Raw genomic sequence first — 13558 nt, 5'->3', positions numbered from 1 at the left:
TACCGCTCCCGGGATTCCTCGAAGCGAGACTTTCCCTTGTGCTCATCGAAAACTGGCCACAATGTAGTTAATGACTGGCCGCAAAAAAACGCGGGACAGCGGGGGGAGTGACTGCCTGGCGTTTCTCGAGTCCGCGAACGCGAATGGAGAAAAAGTCCGGCTGTGGAACGGATACCCCAAGTGCGAACGTCGCGCAGAGTTTATTCGAGCGTATTTTCACGCGGGATATGCGAGAATGCGAGTGGTGTTCTTCGCGAGAGTCTTCGAGGGTAAAATTATTGCCGGCTGCTTTGGAGAGTCGATTTATCAATGCGTGTACGATGTACATACGTAGACGTACGCGTGTACACACGATATTGATTGATGCTTCTTTCGAACAACCGGGACGCAAATTTGTACGATAATTACGTATAATCAAGGTTGGATCGTTATTTATGCCAATGGCGAGGAATCCAGAGGAGCGAAGGGTTCGCCGACCTCGGCAACCTAATTCCACGAATGCGTAAAGAAAGTTTAACGCGCTCGGTTATTAGCACATTCATAGCCACGGCACGTAGCAGTATATTAGGAGCATTGTGTACTTGTCTACGTTAATTCCATTCCAAATATAGATATCCTGGGTTAAAATACATTTGGGACTTTGAGGTTTCTATTCGCAATAATCAAAATCGTGTATTTTTGTATTCTAATTTCGACTGAAGATCATACCATTAAAGTATTTTACTTTATTCGTATGCAAACGCATCGACGAATGCAATTTGCAAATCATTTTTACTGTCGACTGAGAGCGGCACGAATATCGAATTAAGAACCAGAGGATTGAAAGTACGATCGAGCACAGTTGAGCAACGGCACGCAACCTGTCGTCGCCACTGTCAAATTTGATTATCGAGCCTGGCGCAATCAATTTATTGGTCTACCGCCTTCTGGCAGGCACGGGGCGCGATATAATTCATCGGCCACCCTCGTTAATTGCGCAACCGCCCGCGTTCGGTCAACTAATTCGCATAGAGGCGAGCAGGCTTGCACGAGACACACGTCCGGTTCTCTTGGTCATCGTAAGTGGCACGGGATACGTTTCATTGCCGCTTTAATAACGTTATCTCGATGTACGATAGAGATACTTATGCTCTGCGTGCACGTGCGCAACAGGCTTAACGATAAATCGATTTTTACAAACGACACCGACCCGTGGGGTCACGCGTTTCCCCTCCGCAACGGTTCGACCGCGATTGTTAAATCCTTCGACTTTTTACGATCGTGAATCAGCGTCGCGTGAATTCTGAAATTACATTTCATTTCAATTGGAAGCTGCTCGGTTCTGAAGCGTAATAACAACAGTTTCGTCTTGAATATTTTCCTTTTTAAATATCTCGACGTGATTAGGTTCTTAGAAAAATTCTGTATATTTATTGTGTTAACTGTTGAACTTTTGCGATTTCAGGTGGAGATATCGAGCGAGGTTATCAAGATGAACTGAAGAATCCGCGATTCATGGTGCTTCAAGGTACTTGTCTCGCTTTTCGCCAAGTCCTAACAAACCTCGTTACACGAGAAAAAGATAGACTGCTAACAAACTATAAAATAATCCTCGTTTCAACGTACACGCATTCAACGCCGCCGTTTTAAACAAATACTATACCACGCAGTATTTCGTCAACACTAAGAGTAAACGCGTGACAATTACCCTCGAGACGCTGGCTAATTTTAGCACGAACATTAGGCTACCAACCAGCGACTAATCGTACGTGATCGAGGCTGTAAGAACGGCGAACCGTCAGAGTTCCACGAAAACGAGCCACCAGTTTCGTCACACAGGTGTCTGTCTGCCTCCGCGTGCGTCGAACGTAATTATTAAATAGGCCGGCTTAAAAAAAATGTAATAAAATGTGGAGGTAATCAAGCGCACGCAAGGCCCGCGCGCACGCACACATATTAGCTGCCCGCGTTGTCGAAACGCGTAATAAGAGAAGAAAGCGTGGGCCGATGTTTTACCCTGCAGCGTTGTTTGATTAATCCCACGCGAGTCAATTAAAGATACATTGTAGAGTTTCGACAACCTTGCGTCGTCGAAGCCCACGTGAACGAGTGTCGACGACGTTGGCTCACTGAAATTCTACGATGAATCGTGGACGTGTAGTGCGTGATTCGCGTTTTCGATTGCAAAATTAACTAAACAGAGGCTGTGGAATTTTTTCTTTTTAGAAACGACGACAGTATTAGTGCTCTTATACGATTTAGCAGAAGATTCTATGATATAAAAAGTTTATATGCACGATGGCATAGCAAACATAATTGTTTCTTAATATTTCTCGTCTCAAACACGACTTTTTTTATGTCTCTTATATAATTAAATAAGCTTAAAAAAGTTGGAGCAATTAAATGAATTCCATTGAAACCTCCGCGCGACTGATATTAGATCCAGGAAATTCCAGCGCAGATATATATTCATGCTATTAACCAAAGAGTGAATAATCTATTTCAATAGAATCGGTTCTTACATCAGACACGAATAAACGGAGAAACGTCATGCGTTAGTTTTACGAATCGGTACAAGAACGTTGATTGAAAAGAGAGAGAAAAAGGAATTTTTCTAACAAAAAGTTAATTGCAGTTAATTAAAATCTGTTTGAAAAACCGCAATAGCGTATAATCCATTCGGATGTAGAACCGTGGAAGATTAAGACATTCACTGGCCAACGGAACTGCAAGAAAATACTATAGAATTGACGCTGATCTCTACTGTGGTAGGCTGTGATTTCATTGAAGACTCTGTATAGGCGTGAGCGTTGAAGTCTCCCGCATAAGCGCGAACGTTGAAGTCTCCCGCACAAGCGCGAACGTCTCGAAGATCTCAACGCTCGCACAAGCGCGAACGTGTCGGAGATTTCAATGCTCGCACAAGCGCGAACGTCCCAGAGACTTCAACGCTCGCACAAGCGCGAACGTCTCAGAGACTTCAACGCTCGCACAAGCGCGAACGTCCCAGAGATTTCAACGCTCGCACAAGCGCGATCGTCGAAGTCTATCGCACAAGCGCGAACGTGCCAGAGACTTCAACGCCCGCACAAGCGCGAACGTCCAGAGATTTCAACGCCTGAACAAGGGACGAACGTCGCAACGCGACACAGCGCTATACGCGCTTCTCCAAGCGCGCAAACACACGATTCACTCTGCTTGGAATATACGTACGTATCAATAGCAAAATTCGATGTATTTCATGCGTGGAATCATCTTTTCTCTGGTTGTTCCGTATTTATCAAATGAAAATCAATTTTTAATATATTATTTGGATGTTTCAAACGTCGCGATAGATGTTCGATTAGGTGAACAGGCGCGAAGTCCGTGTCGAACGTTTTGAGAAACGGCGGCGCAATTTCGAGCGGACAAACGCAATCGCCGGTTTTGAGCAACAGTTTCCGCGCTGGCACGCCGGCGCAACGTGGCCGAGTAGAAACGTCTACTCATCGCGTTACCTCGTACACGTTCCTCCCTCTGTCCGACGTTTCTCCGGCGATCCGCTTCGACGTTAAATAAATATTTATCGAGATCGAACGGCAGAGGCGTGCGACGCACGCCAGCGTAGCGTAGCGCGATGGAAATGTCGACGCGTTTTCACGTTTCCTCGCTAAATGTGAAATTACAAATGTTTATATATTCGCTTCGAATATCTGTTACGTTACGCGCGTACAATTGTCCTTCTTTATTCTTTTCTCACTACGTTAATCTCATCAGATTCTGAAAAATCAATTTTCTCTTCGCCATGATGTACATTTTATACGATTCGTCGGAGCAGACAAGAAATCGCGATTGAATAGCGACGAACAATCGATCGACGATTATATGCAGCACGAGACGACGCATTCGACGCGATAAACGCTTCCGTGGAATCATCGTTGACGCGAACGATCCGTCATAAAGGAGAGAGGGAGGGGGGGGGGGGGGGGGGGGGAAGAAAAAAAAAGGTAAAACAAAACGAGGCGGCTCTCGCTGCTCGTCGAACGACGAACGTACGCTAATTGCGGTTGCGCCAGAAGCTAAACGATTATTAAAACAGCCGTAAAACCGGCGCACCGGCGTGCATCTCTCCGCCGTGTTTGAGTAAACACGGTTTACGAGCCACCGGCCGCGATTACTATCCGCGTCCACCGTATTATAATCCGTGGGACCTTTTTTGCCACCGCTCGCGGATTTCATTATGCCACCTCGGCAGTTCCTCCTTAATTTAAGGGGCAATAAACGTTGGTCTCCTTACTGGTCTCGGGCTCGTGGAAAAACCGACTCGATTATCTTTTCATCCGCGTTAATCGCCCGCGGACGACGCCGGTAATTGTATTTTACTGCTAACTGAGTGACGCGGTAAAAAGTTTATACCGATGATCGGATATGCTCTAGACGTGTCGCAGTAAATTAGCCAGTTATTAGCGTCCCGTAATTTGCTACGATTATTTTATACCATCGAACGCGTAACGTAAAAGCTTGGCGACCTACATGAACAACAAAAATGGGACGAGAGTACGCGCTAGAGACGAGAGTGTGACGCTTCTTCAGAATTCGCTCCACATTCAAACACTGACGCAGCTTTCGTAACGAGACAGGCACTAGCCCACGCCAGTAAATCAGGAATAATTCAAATTATCGCGAATCGCATTAGAATCTAAACAACCGCGTCTACACACGTCTCTATCTGGTGACCATCTACCCCCACATTACAAAAACGATTTCAGATAGTAATAAACGACAGGTAATCTCGCGATGGTTAACATTTAATAACAAATAATTCTATCCAGAGCTCGTAGACCATCAGGAGCAGGATGCACGTAGAATCACAGCGAGAGTGTCATAACCGTGTCGCGATCAAATTTTCCTCACCGCCCTTTTCCCATCCGCAGCGATGACTTTCTTCGTCGACACGCGAATATCGACGGACAGCACAGAGTACGCCCCAGCGTCCGACCCAGATTTTTCTTCAGGCTAGATTGCCGATAATGATTAAATCGCCGCGCTAGTTTCGCGGAACGGTCAGCGGCCGCGTCGAGACAGCCTATCCTTTGCAACTGGGCCCTCTGGCCGCTTATACCCGTCGTAACTTAACGATTGTTGCACGCGCACTCGGAGAGAATCGTGTGGAAACTGTTACGCGCGCGAATAGGAGGTATACGTGTATATAGCGTGGTTGTAGAGGCGGGTATACAGGGTGGGTCGATGGAAATGATCGTAAATTTGATACCCAATTTTGTTATTTCTTCACAGTCGTAGTTGGATTCTTTTTTAGAGTTGATACAAGGCTTTGGTCATTTTTCTTTACTGTGTCGAGTGTTTCTGGAACGATAGAAATGGAGGAGAATTTTTTTCTTATAATTTTGAGTGCTGAGAAATTATAGGAGAATTTTTGAGTGTGAAATTTTGTTTCTCATTGAACTCGATGGTTTTGTAGAGACGCGAGACGGTGATTTTTGGTGGACCACCGTGTACATGTGTGGCAGCCAACGTGCTCGAATCGAAAGATCACGCAGCCTTCGTAATCCACGGCCGTCGACGATCGTATCTCGATCGCGTACACGGAAGAAAGGTTACTCGCGAAATAAGAACTCCGAGGGATCGTTAATGCATCGCGTTATTGATTAACGGGGGCTTCGCATAAGCGATGCCAATATCGTTGCATCTATATGGCCCATAATTTCTGTTAAACGTAATTTTATGTACGAACGTTGCCGATCGAGAAACATAGATAAAAACGGCGAGTTTACTTTTGTAAAAGAGTACTTGCGAATTAAAATTGCGTTGTTCAATCATTGTGCACATTATATAAATGAATCGAAACGTACTTTGTAATCGCGCGATTCATCGTACGAACGAAATAATACTTTTTGCATTTCTCGCCTCCGCTTCGAAATTGCTTGATATGCTTTTATATCTCATATTAATTCAATTCCATTTGTGATTCGCTATCGAGAAAGAAATTAATGAACCACTCTACGTACATTAGCCAACTATTTCCAACGGAATAGATCTGTTATAGGGTGTCTTAAGAATTACTGTTCAACTATGGTCATTTCGTTTTCAGTCGTTCCTAAACGATCTATCAAAATCGATAATCGTGCCGATAGATCATCGATATTGATGTTGGCCGATCAGCAATCGCGTATCATTGACGCTGATATTGAAAAATCGATGTAACGATATCAATGTATCGCTGATAATGATCGATTAATATTGATATCGAACGCCTAAAGGAATTTCCATCGATCCGCGGGTAGACTGAACCCTCGAAGCCGAGCGATATCTGCTTGGACACCTCGATATTTCCGATACGCGGTCGCGGGCCGATCAATTAGACCGGGAACGAGATCGATCGCGACGATTATCCGCGAACGGGCAGAAATGTGAGCATTTATGAAATCGCGGTACGACGAATCGGTTTTTAACGATGCAGATATCGCCGTGCCGGCGCCCGTTCCCGCCACGGGGGTTTCTCAATCGCCAGCACGCGAAATTTCTCAGCTGACACGAATTTATCTCCTCGTGCTCGCGGCTCATTTATATCCGTCGCGCTGGCTCGTTCGCGCAAAAATCGCGAGATCTCCGATCGCGAGCACGCCGCTAACTAAAAGGGTATCGGGTATCGAACGAGCCCTTCTCAACTCCTCTAACTACGCGCGTTCACGCGAGTTCGCCCTTCCGTACGCGCGATTAATTATTTCGTCGATGCGCGGACGAAGATCGCCAAGGGAGATCCTTCTCTGGCGAACGTAAGAGAGAAAAGTGAAACAACTGTGACAGCCTGAGGATGCATCGAGCGAAATCTATCTACAGCTAATATTGCTATCGGGTGCGCGATGATTATCCGTGATCGTGTAACGTGAGTATATTTAATTCATAAACGGAGAGAGGCACGTTGATACGGATCACTTCGCTGACGCGCTCTGCTAGATACCCCAAATAGATACGTCTTATCTAAAGCACAATTCATCAGCAAAACGTGTAATTATAACATGAGATGTGCATCATTAGAAGATAGCCACGTTCCTGCAAGATGTATGTCGCAATACATCCGTAAATTACCACAGCGTTTTACACGTCGTGTTTCCAGCTTACTTCGTTTAATTACCTCAGAGATTCGTTTCTGCGTATCCGGATTTTATTTCTCTCATTGAACGCTCGCCGATCGCTCGTTAACAGACGTACCAAGAACATCGAACAAGCCTTAATCGACTCGCAATATATCCAAAGTAGAACGCGAACCCTTCAAATTCCTCCGCCACTAACGATCAAACAACTTAACTGCTGAATTATTCAAACGCAAAATTCAATTTTCGCAAATTTATTCAACACCCGTCCGATTCGCGAAACAAAAAAAAAGATCGTCCCAGCGAAAGGAACGCGAAGACCACCAACGAACACCAGCCGCGAGAGCTTCCCATCGACAGCTGAGAGCGTACATCGCGACCCGTGTACGCCATTAATCTCCATCGATCCGATCTATAACGTACACGCGTCCCATTAAACCGCGGTGGCAGCCAGCCAATTCCGTCCGAGATAATCTGCGGCCAAGCCAGGGCCCGCGTGCATTCGCGGAATTGATCCGCGCAACCAGAGCCCACGACTCTGTGTTCACCAGTCGTCGACGAGGTGCCGCGGGTGCCCGTGTTCGCGTCATATTAAATACAAATCACGAATTTCTCGCGGAAGCACGAGCGCAGTACGAGTTCGAGGCAGACGGAGAAAAGAGAGATCCTTAACTGGTAGAAACCAGCCGGGGCAACCGGTGGCTGTGTGCCAAGCCCTCCGACGTAGTCGGCGAGCCGGTTGAGGCAACCGCCGCCGATACACACGCCCGCCACGGTTCTCTCTTTCTTAAGCGAGCCTCTAAGCCGGCTTCATGACGGCCCCGGGCGACGTAGGCGTACGGGACCGATTTCTTCTCTGTCTCGCGCGTTCCCAGCCGTGCTGCGAGTGCCAGGAATTGCGCAAGTGCGCCAAGCTGGAGAACCAGCCGGGCTACGTGGACGTCGGCCATCGTTGACGGTGCACGCTCGTTTCGTTTCGTTTCGTTTCATTTCGTTTCCGTCGGTTGGCCACGGTAAATAGGCTAAAAGCATACCTGACTGGTGTGTACCTGACACCGAGGCCGTGTTCGATCGCGTTCCTGTCGACGCCCTCTTTCTTTCCCTTTCTTTGACCCTTGTCGATCGACGCCAGGCGATTTCACGGGGGTGGTACTTCGATTGGATTTACGAGCAATGAGTATGGTGGATACGAGGTTTTGTAGAAGCAGTGTTTGCGTTTTGATCATTTTGATAATGTTTAGGATGAATACTCGGAAGGAGAGGTGTGGATCATTCGATTTTAGTTTTCAAGTTTCGAGAGCAGAAATTTTCAATAACGATCGTCGATAGGCGATCTGGTCAGCGTAACAGTCGCACGTTTTTCCTAAGTCATTAGTTTCTTTTCCATTGGTTGTTGTCGAGGCGGAGCGGTTCGAGATTCTGTAGAGGCATTGCTTGTGTTTTGATAATTTTGATAATGCTTAGAATGAATACTCAGAAGGCGACGTGTGGATCATTCGATTCTAGTTTTTAAGTTTGAAGATCAGAAGTTTTCAATAACGATCATCGATAGGCGATCTGGTCAGCGTAACAGTCGCACGTTTTCACGTTTCTCCTAAGTCATTAGTTTCTTTTTGCTCTTCACCCTCTAATTGGATACCATTGGTCGTTGTCGGAGCGGAGCGGTTCTTGCTCCGCTTTCTTCGTCGCAGGTGCGCTCGATCTCGGTGATATACGGAAGATAAGAGCGAGGGACAGAGGCGTATGAAGCCGTTTCGCTCGTACGCGACGCTTTTGCTTCGATGATCGCGTTCGTACAGTCGGGCTGTCCGGCGAGCTTTAACGAACAGAATCAATTCGATGGACTATCCGAGGCTCTCGGCCACTAAAATAAATTGCGACGGCGAGCGGTCGTAGGCGGGGATCGACGATTTTCTATGGTTAACCGGGATACATTTAGGTGCTCTTTGCGGTATTCGCCTTATGTGGCTCGAATTTCACCTTTGACGTATCCGTTTCAGCACTCGATATGTCTAATATTGGGAATAAAACATTGTTGCTTGACAGTCTTGGCCATTCTCGCGTACAGCATATTACCTTACCCATTTACCTTCTTACTCTATCGTCCCGCTGCATCATCGCTTCATTATCCAACGATTTCTATTCGAACGTCGCTTTCCACTTCGTTCGATGCTCGTTTAATATCTACATTACAGTGAGAGTTTCACAAAGCTGCAACGTTTTATCGAACTCGATTTTTCTCGTGTCAAAGGGTTGTGCGATCGTTTCAAGAAATCGAGTACCTTCAAACTATCCACATATTTCTTTATCCCCCCATAAAACACTTCGCATCACACACTGCGCATACATCGATAAGAAAAAATAGCGGGATCACGATGCTAATAAATTGCGACACGCTAATTACTTACACAAACACGTTCGACCGCGCAGCGCGCTTCAACGTGGCCGCGGCTCGATCGAGCAAAATTGATTAGGCGAAATATCGCGGATTCGCATCCCACATAGAGAGAGAGAGAGAGAGAGAGAGAGAGAGAGAGAGAGAGAGAGAGAGAGAGAGAGAGAGAGAGAGAGAGAGAGAGAGAGAGAGAGAGGAGTATTCACGTGTGTATCGTGTATATACACGTTTAACGCACGGGGTTAATCGTACGCGAGTTTGCTGGCAACTCGATATTTATCTAACACCGATAACATCGTGGCAACGGAAAACGTAACATTAAACGTAACTCGATTACCGTAACGTTGGTGCAACATTCGTGCCGATTTAATTTCAACATCGCGCCGCGGAGGCCACCGCGCGTTTCTCATCTGACTTTCTTGAATATCGATACGTGTCCCTCGATCGACGATCGATAGGGGCGCACCGTCGCGTTATCAATTCGACGCTCGACCTTTATCCGTTTCCACGTCCGTGGCGTAGGTGGACGATAAATCTAACGCCCGCGGTATTTACACGCCGCCGGTACTGTCTGCCCCGTTGTGTCTTAATCAGCCTCGAATCGGAGGGCATATTTTACTCGCGAGCGCTTATAATTAGTGGAATGCGGCTGGAATTTTAGATAACATTGCGCCGCGTACTCGCGCAATTAAACGTGGCGTTATCGTTCCCCGAAATCGGTGCCAAGTATATATACAAATGCCAGCTATTTTCGCCGCCATTAGTTTTTTCGATATTCGAAGGGACCTCGTCGTGTTCGCGCCGATAGCCGAGCAATCTCGACACGAAAAATACTGTGGCGAACAAACGACAGATAACGAGTTACACAATGTCACTTGTTGCTGCGTCGAGAGTTTTCAGTTCGACGAGAGTCGACACGGTTGGTAATTAATAGCAAACGCGTCTTGCGCGCGGATGATTGTGTGAGAGAGCGTCGCCATTGCCACCATCTCGACTATAGTTGAATTATTCGTGTTATCAAATAAGAGTTTCATCTTCTATCGTCAAGTGAGAGAGAATAATTTCTATCTCTAAATAGGAAATTTTTGCGAAACTTGGAAATCGATTTATGGGACGCTGAGGAATTCGACTCGCACAGAGGGTGAATTAGCGAACGACAAAGCTAGCGATTTTATCGACGGACAAATTGAGTTTCGCGGCACATCCGTTAATAGGTTTGCGTAACGCGCATGGCTCTCGCGATTACAAAGGTATTAAATGGAGACACGCCGTGTGGAAGCGGTACTGTCAAGCGTCGTATATTTCACGACAGCGAGAGTACAGTTCTGCCAGCTGGACATAATGAACGTATTAAAAGCACCGGTTAAGGAACGAGGTATGCGTGCGTACCGCGGTTCTATCTCGTTCCCCGTTTCGATCTCACGTTTTATCTTGTAACACGGGTGATTTAATAATTGAAGCAGCGCGGGATCGAACGGACGCGGGCAGCTTATTGGGCCGCTCTGAAATCGGCCGCAGCGGTACGTGTAATTGGTGTCGAGACTACAAAAGGCAACTTGTCGCGGATCGGTTGATCGTTTCATCAGTCACGTTTCAAATTTCATGCGAGGCAAAAACCAGCACGCGAAGGATAATCGTAAATCAATTGTACCACTATGTTCCTATTGCAATTATTAGCGGCGACGAGTGGATCGAGGATCGGCTCGAGAGGAGATCAACGGCGCTTCTGTTAAAAAAGATTTTCATCTCAACGCAGAACTAAGTGTAATTCGGATCAGACGTTGCGCGAGAAGAACCGTGGATCGTTGCGGTTCCAATCTACTAATTTTATCTTCTAATAAATACGCTCTTTATTACGTAATCTTACGACTAAAATCGTAGCCGCGCGCTTCTACTCCTCTACAAATTACAATCCCCGCTGGAGAGAATAAGATCCGTCTCACTTAAGGAATCGCGCTCACTGATCGAGAAATAAATTACACATTCAGATTAGAAACTGGAGCGCAGGTTGTCTTGTACTAGGGAAACGGACATTATTATAGCCTCGATAAATTTCCACCGATTCGTTCCTCGAACAAATACAATTTCGATTACACAATTTCACGAGGGAACGAAATTGCGAACTCCATTCAGAAACCTCGGCTAACACGGTTCCGCGCAGATCTCCCGGGAGCAGTACCCGCGCGTCACTTCTTCGGATCGAGGTCAGATCGATTTCGTCCATCGAGTAACGAGCCTGTTTCCCCACAGAGGGGTTGGATTTTATTGAATTTAATTGACGAGATCCATCGCGATGTTTCGCGCGAGATGGGAAGAAAAGAGCGGAGAACAGACGGAAGGAGAGGAGAAGAGGAAGATGAGAGAGAAAGAGAGAAAAAAAAAGAGAAAAAGGAAACAGAACCGCCTCGCAGAACAAGCGGAGCGGGCTCGCGCCGATTGCCACAGTTCCCTCGGCGGGTACCGATTGTCCAGAGGCGGGTAAATACGGAATGGCGAAACAGGGTTTCGTCAGGCGTCCCGCGATCGATCGGCACCGGCGGCGCTCCGCGGACAAAGAAAAATGCGTGTTGCTGTGGGAACAATTCAACGAACGAGCAATCGTTACCCTACATTGCGGCGTTAGCGCGCGCGGCCATTGTGCGCACGTTTACGCGCTCGCTTCGCAGGACTATTTATTAACTCATTACTGCCGCGCGGACCTCGTTAAGATCATTTCGCAAACGATCTTCGAGGAACGATTTCGCTGGTTGAATATTCTCTTCTTTTTTTTATTTCGCTTTTTTCTGTTTCGCTGGACTTTTGTACCACGTACGAGTGTGTGTATAATTGATAATTGGTCGCAGATCTAATTACGCGGGGCGATTAATTTATTCGATTGGTAAAATGATTTGTGAGACCGGATCGCGTAGTTACGTGAACGGATATTTAGAAAATATAAATTGAAGCGAAGTAATGTTACGTTGTCGAACGGTTAAAGGGTTAATAACGATTGCTCGGGCTCGTAGCGATCGAGAAATTTGCCGGTTGATAGTTTAATTGTGGTTTCGTGAAATTAGATTTATCCGCGGCGCGAGAGGTATGTACGGTCTCGCGTTTGCAAAAAAAGGCCGGAAAAAGCAGCAACATAACAAAACTCGACGAAGGCCGAGCGGCTGTTGCGATGTAAACTCGGGCACAGTGTTTTCGAACGAAATAAGCTCGTGATAATAAGCGTCACGATTTCCTTAAAAGGAAAAAAACGCGGTGTAAAAAAAGAAATCCGTCGGAAAAACCTCATTTCCTTGTAAGAGCGAAATGAAGGTCGCGGAGCGCGAAAAACATCGGCGCGCAAAAATAAATGAAAACGTAGGAGAAAATTAGACAAGGATAATTGGAGCAACGTGTAAACGTTTCTTTCGCGTGTTTGCTACGCGTAAAAACGAACGAAAAAAGCACATGAAAATATATTCTTCATCTATCTCTGATAGTTTCCAAGATACTCGATTAAACACCTGAGCGAACCTGTGAACTTCGCGAGTGGTTACCACTTCCCAGCGATACACTATTAACACGATATAACAAAATATCGAATATTTTTGGCTATTTTATGCACCCACAGTGTTTCATAAAAACTAAACGAACAATCTGGTATTCGTAAACACTCGAAACGCTTGTGCAAGGCCAGAGAGAGCGAACCCACCGAAAAATGGCAACCACAGAATATTCCATGAATTCGTTCAGAAAGTCGACTCACCCCCGCCTATTCCTGCGAACACACGGGACAAGGCAGAAAGCCTGTTCGTGCATCGAGGCAATTCGCTGGCAATTAGATGATTAGCGGTGAAAAACAGGTCGGTTACGAGGGCGAGGGAGGGGGCTAGTTTCGTGGAGTCCCGCGTACGAACCGCGGGCCCATTCATTAGGCCTAATAATCGTGATTAACCATTATCCTGGGGGCCGGCACGATCGCCTCCGAGCCCCGTAGTCCTCGGCCTTTACTTTCTCTCCGCTCTCGGTCCCGTTCGATGCGAGAGCCAGCCCCGATTTCCGTCGGTGCCTCTCCACGTGAGAATAGATCGCCGATAGCATCGGCTGTCCATAAATATCCCGTTGC

At 46.6% G+C, this 13558-nt stretch overlaps 1 protein-coding gene across 2 annotated transcripts in view; it reads left to right on the top strand.

The window, feature by feature from the left end:
* The window catches only part of LOC143424349 (uncharacterized), a 95941-nt gene that overhangs the window by 27166 nt on the left and 55217 nt on the right, over positions 1-13558 (top strand). For both annotated transcript variants that reach the window (XM_076896357.1, XM_076896359.1), the window contains exon 2: positions 1445-1507. The gene's annotated coding sequence lies outside the window, so the exon portion shown is untranslated. The remainder of the gene's footprint in view (positions 1-1444; positions 1508-13558) is intronic.

Source organism: Xylocopa sonorina, chromosome 6, assembly GCF_050948175.1.
Source record: "Xylocopa sonorina isolate GNS202 chromosome 6, iyXylSono1_principal, whole genome shotgun sequence".
NCBI lineage: Eukaryota > Metazoa > Arthropoda > Insecta > Hymenoptera > Apidae > Xylocopa > Xylocopa sonorina.
Note: the sequence above shows the minus strand (reverse complement) of the source record. Positions and strands in the feature narration are given on the sequence as shown.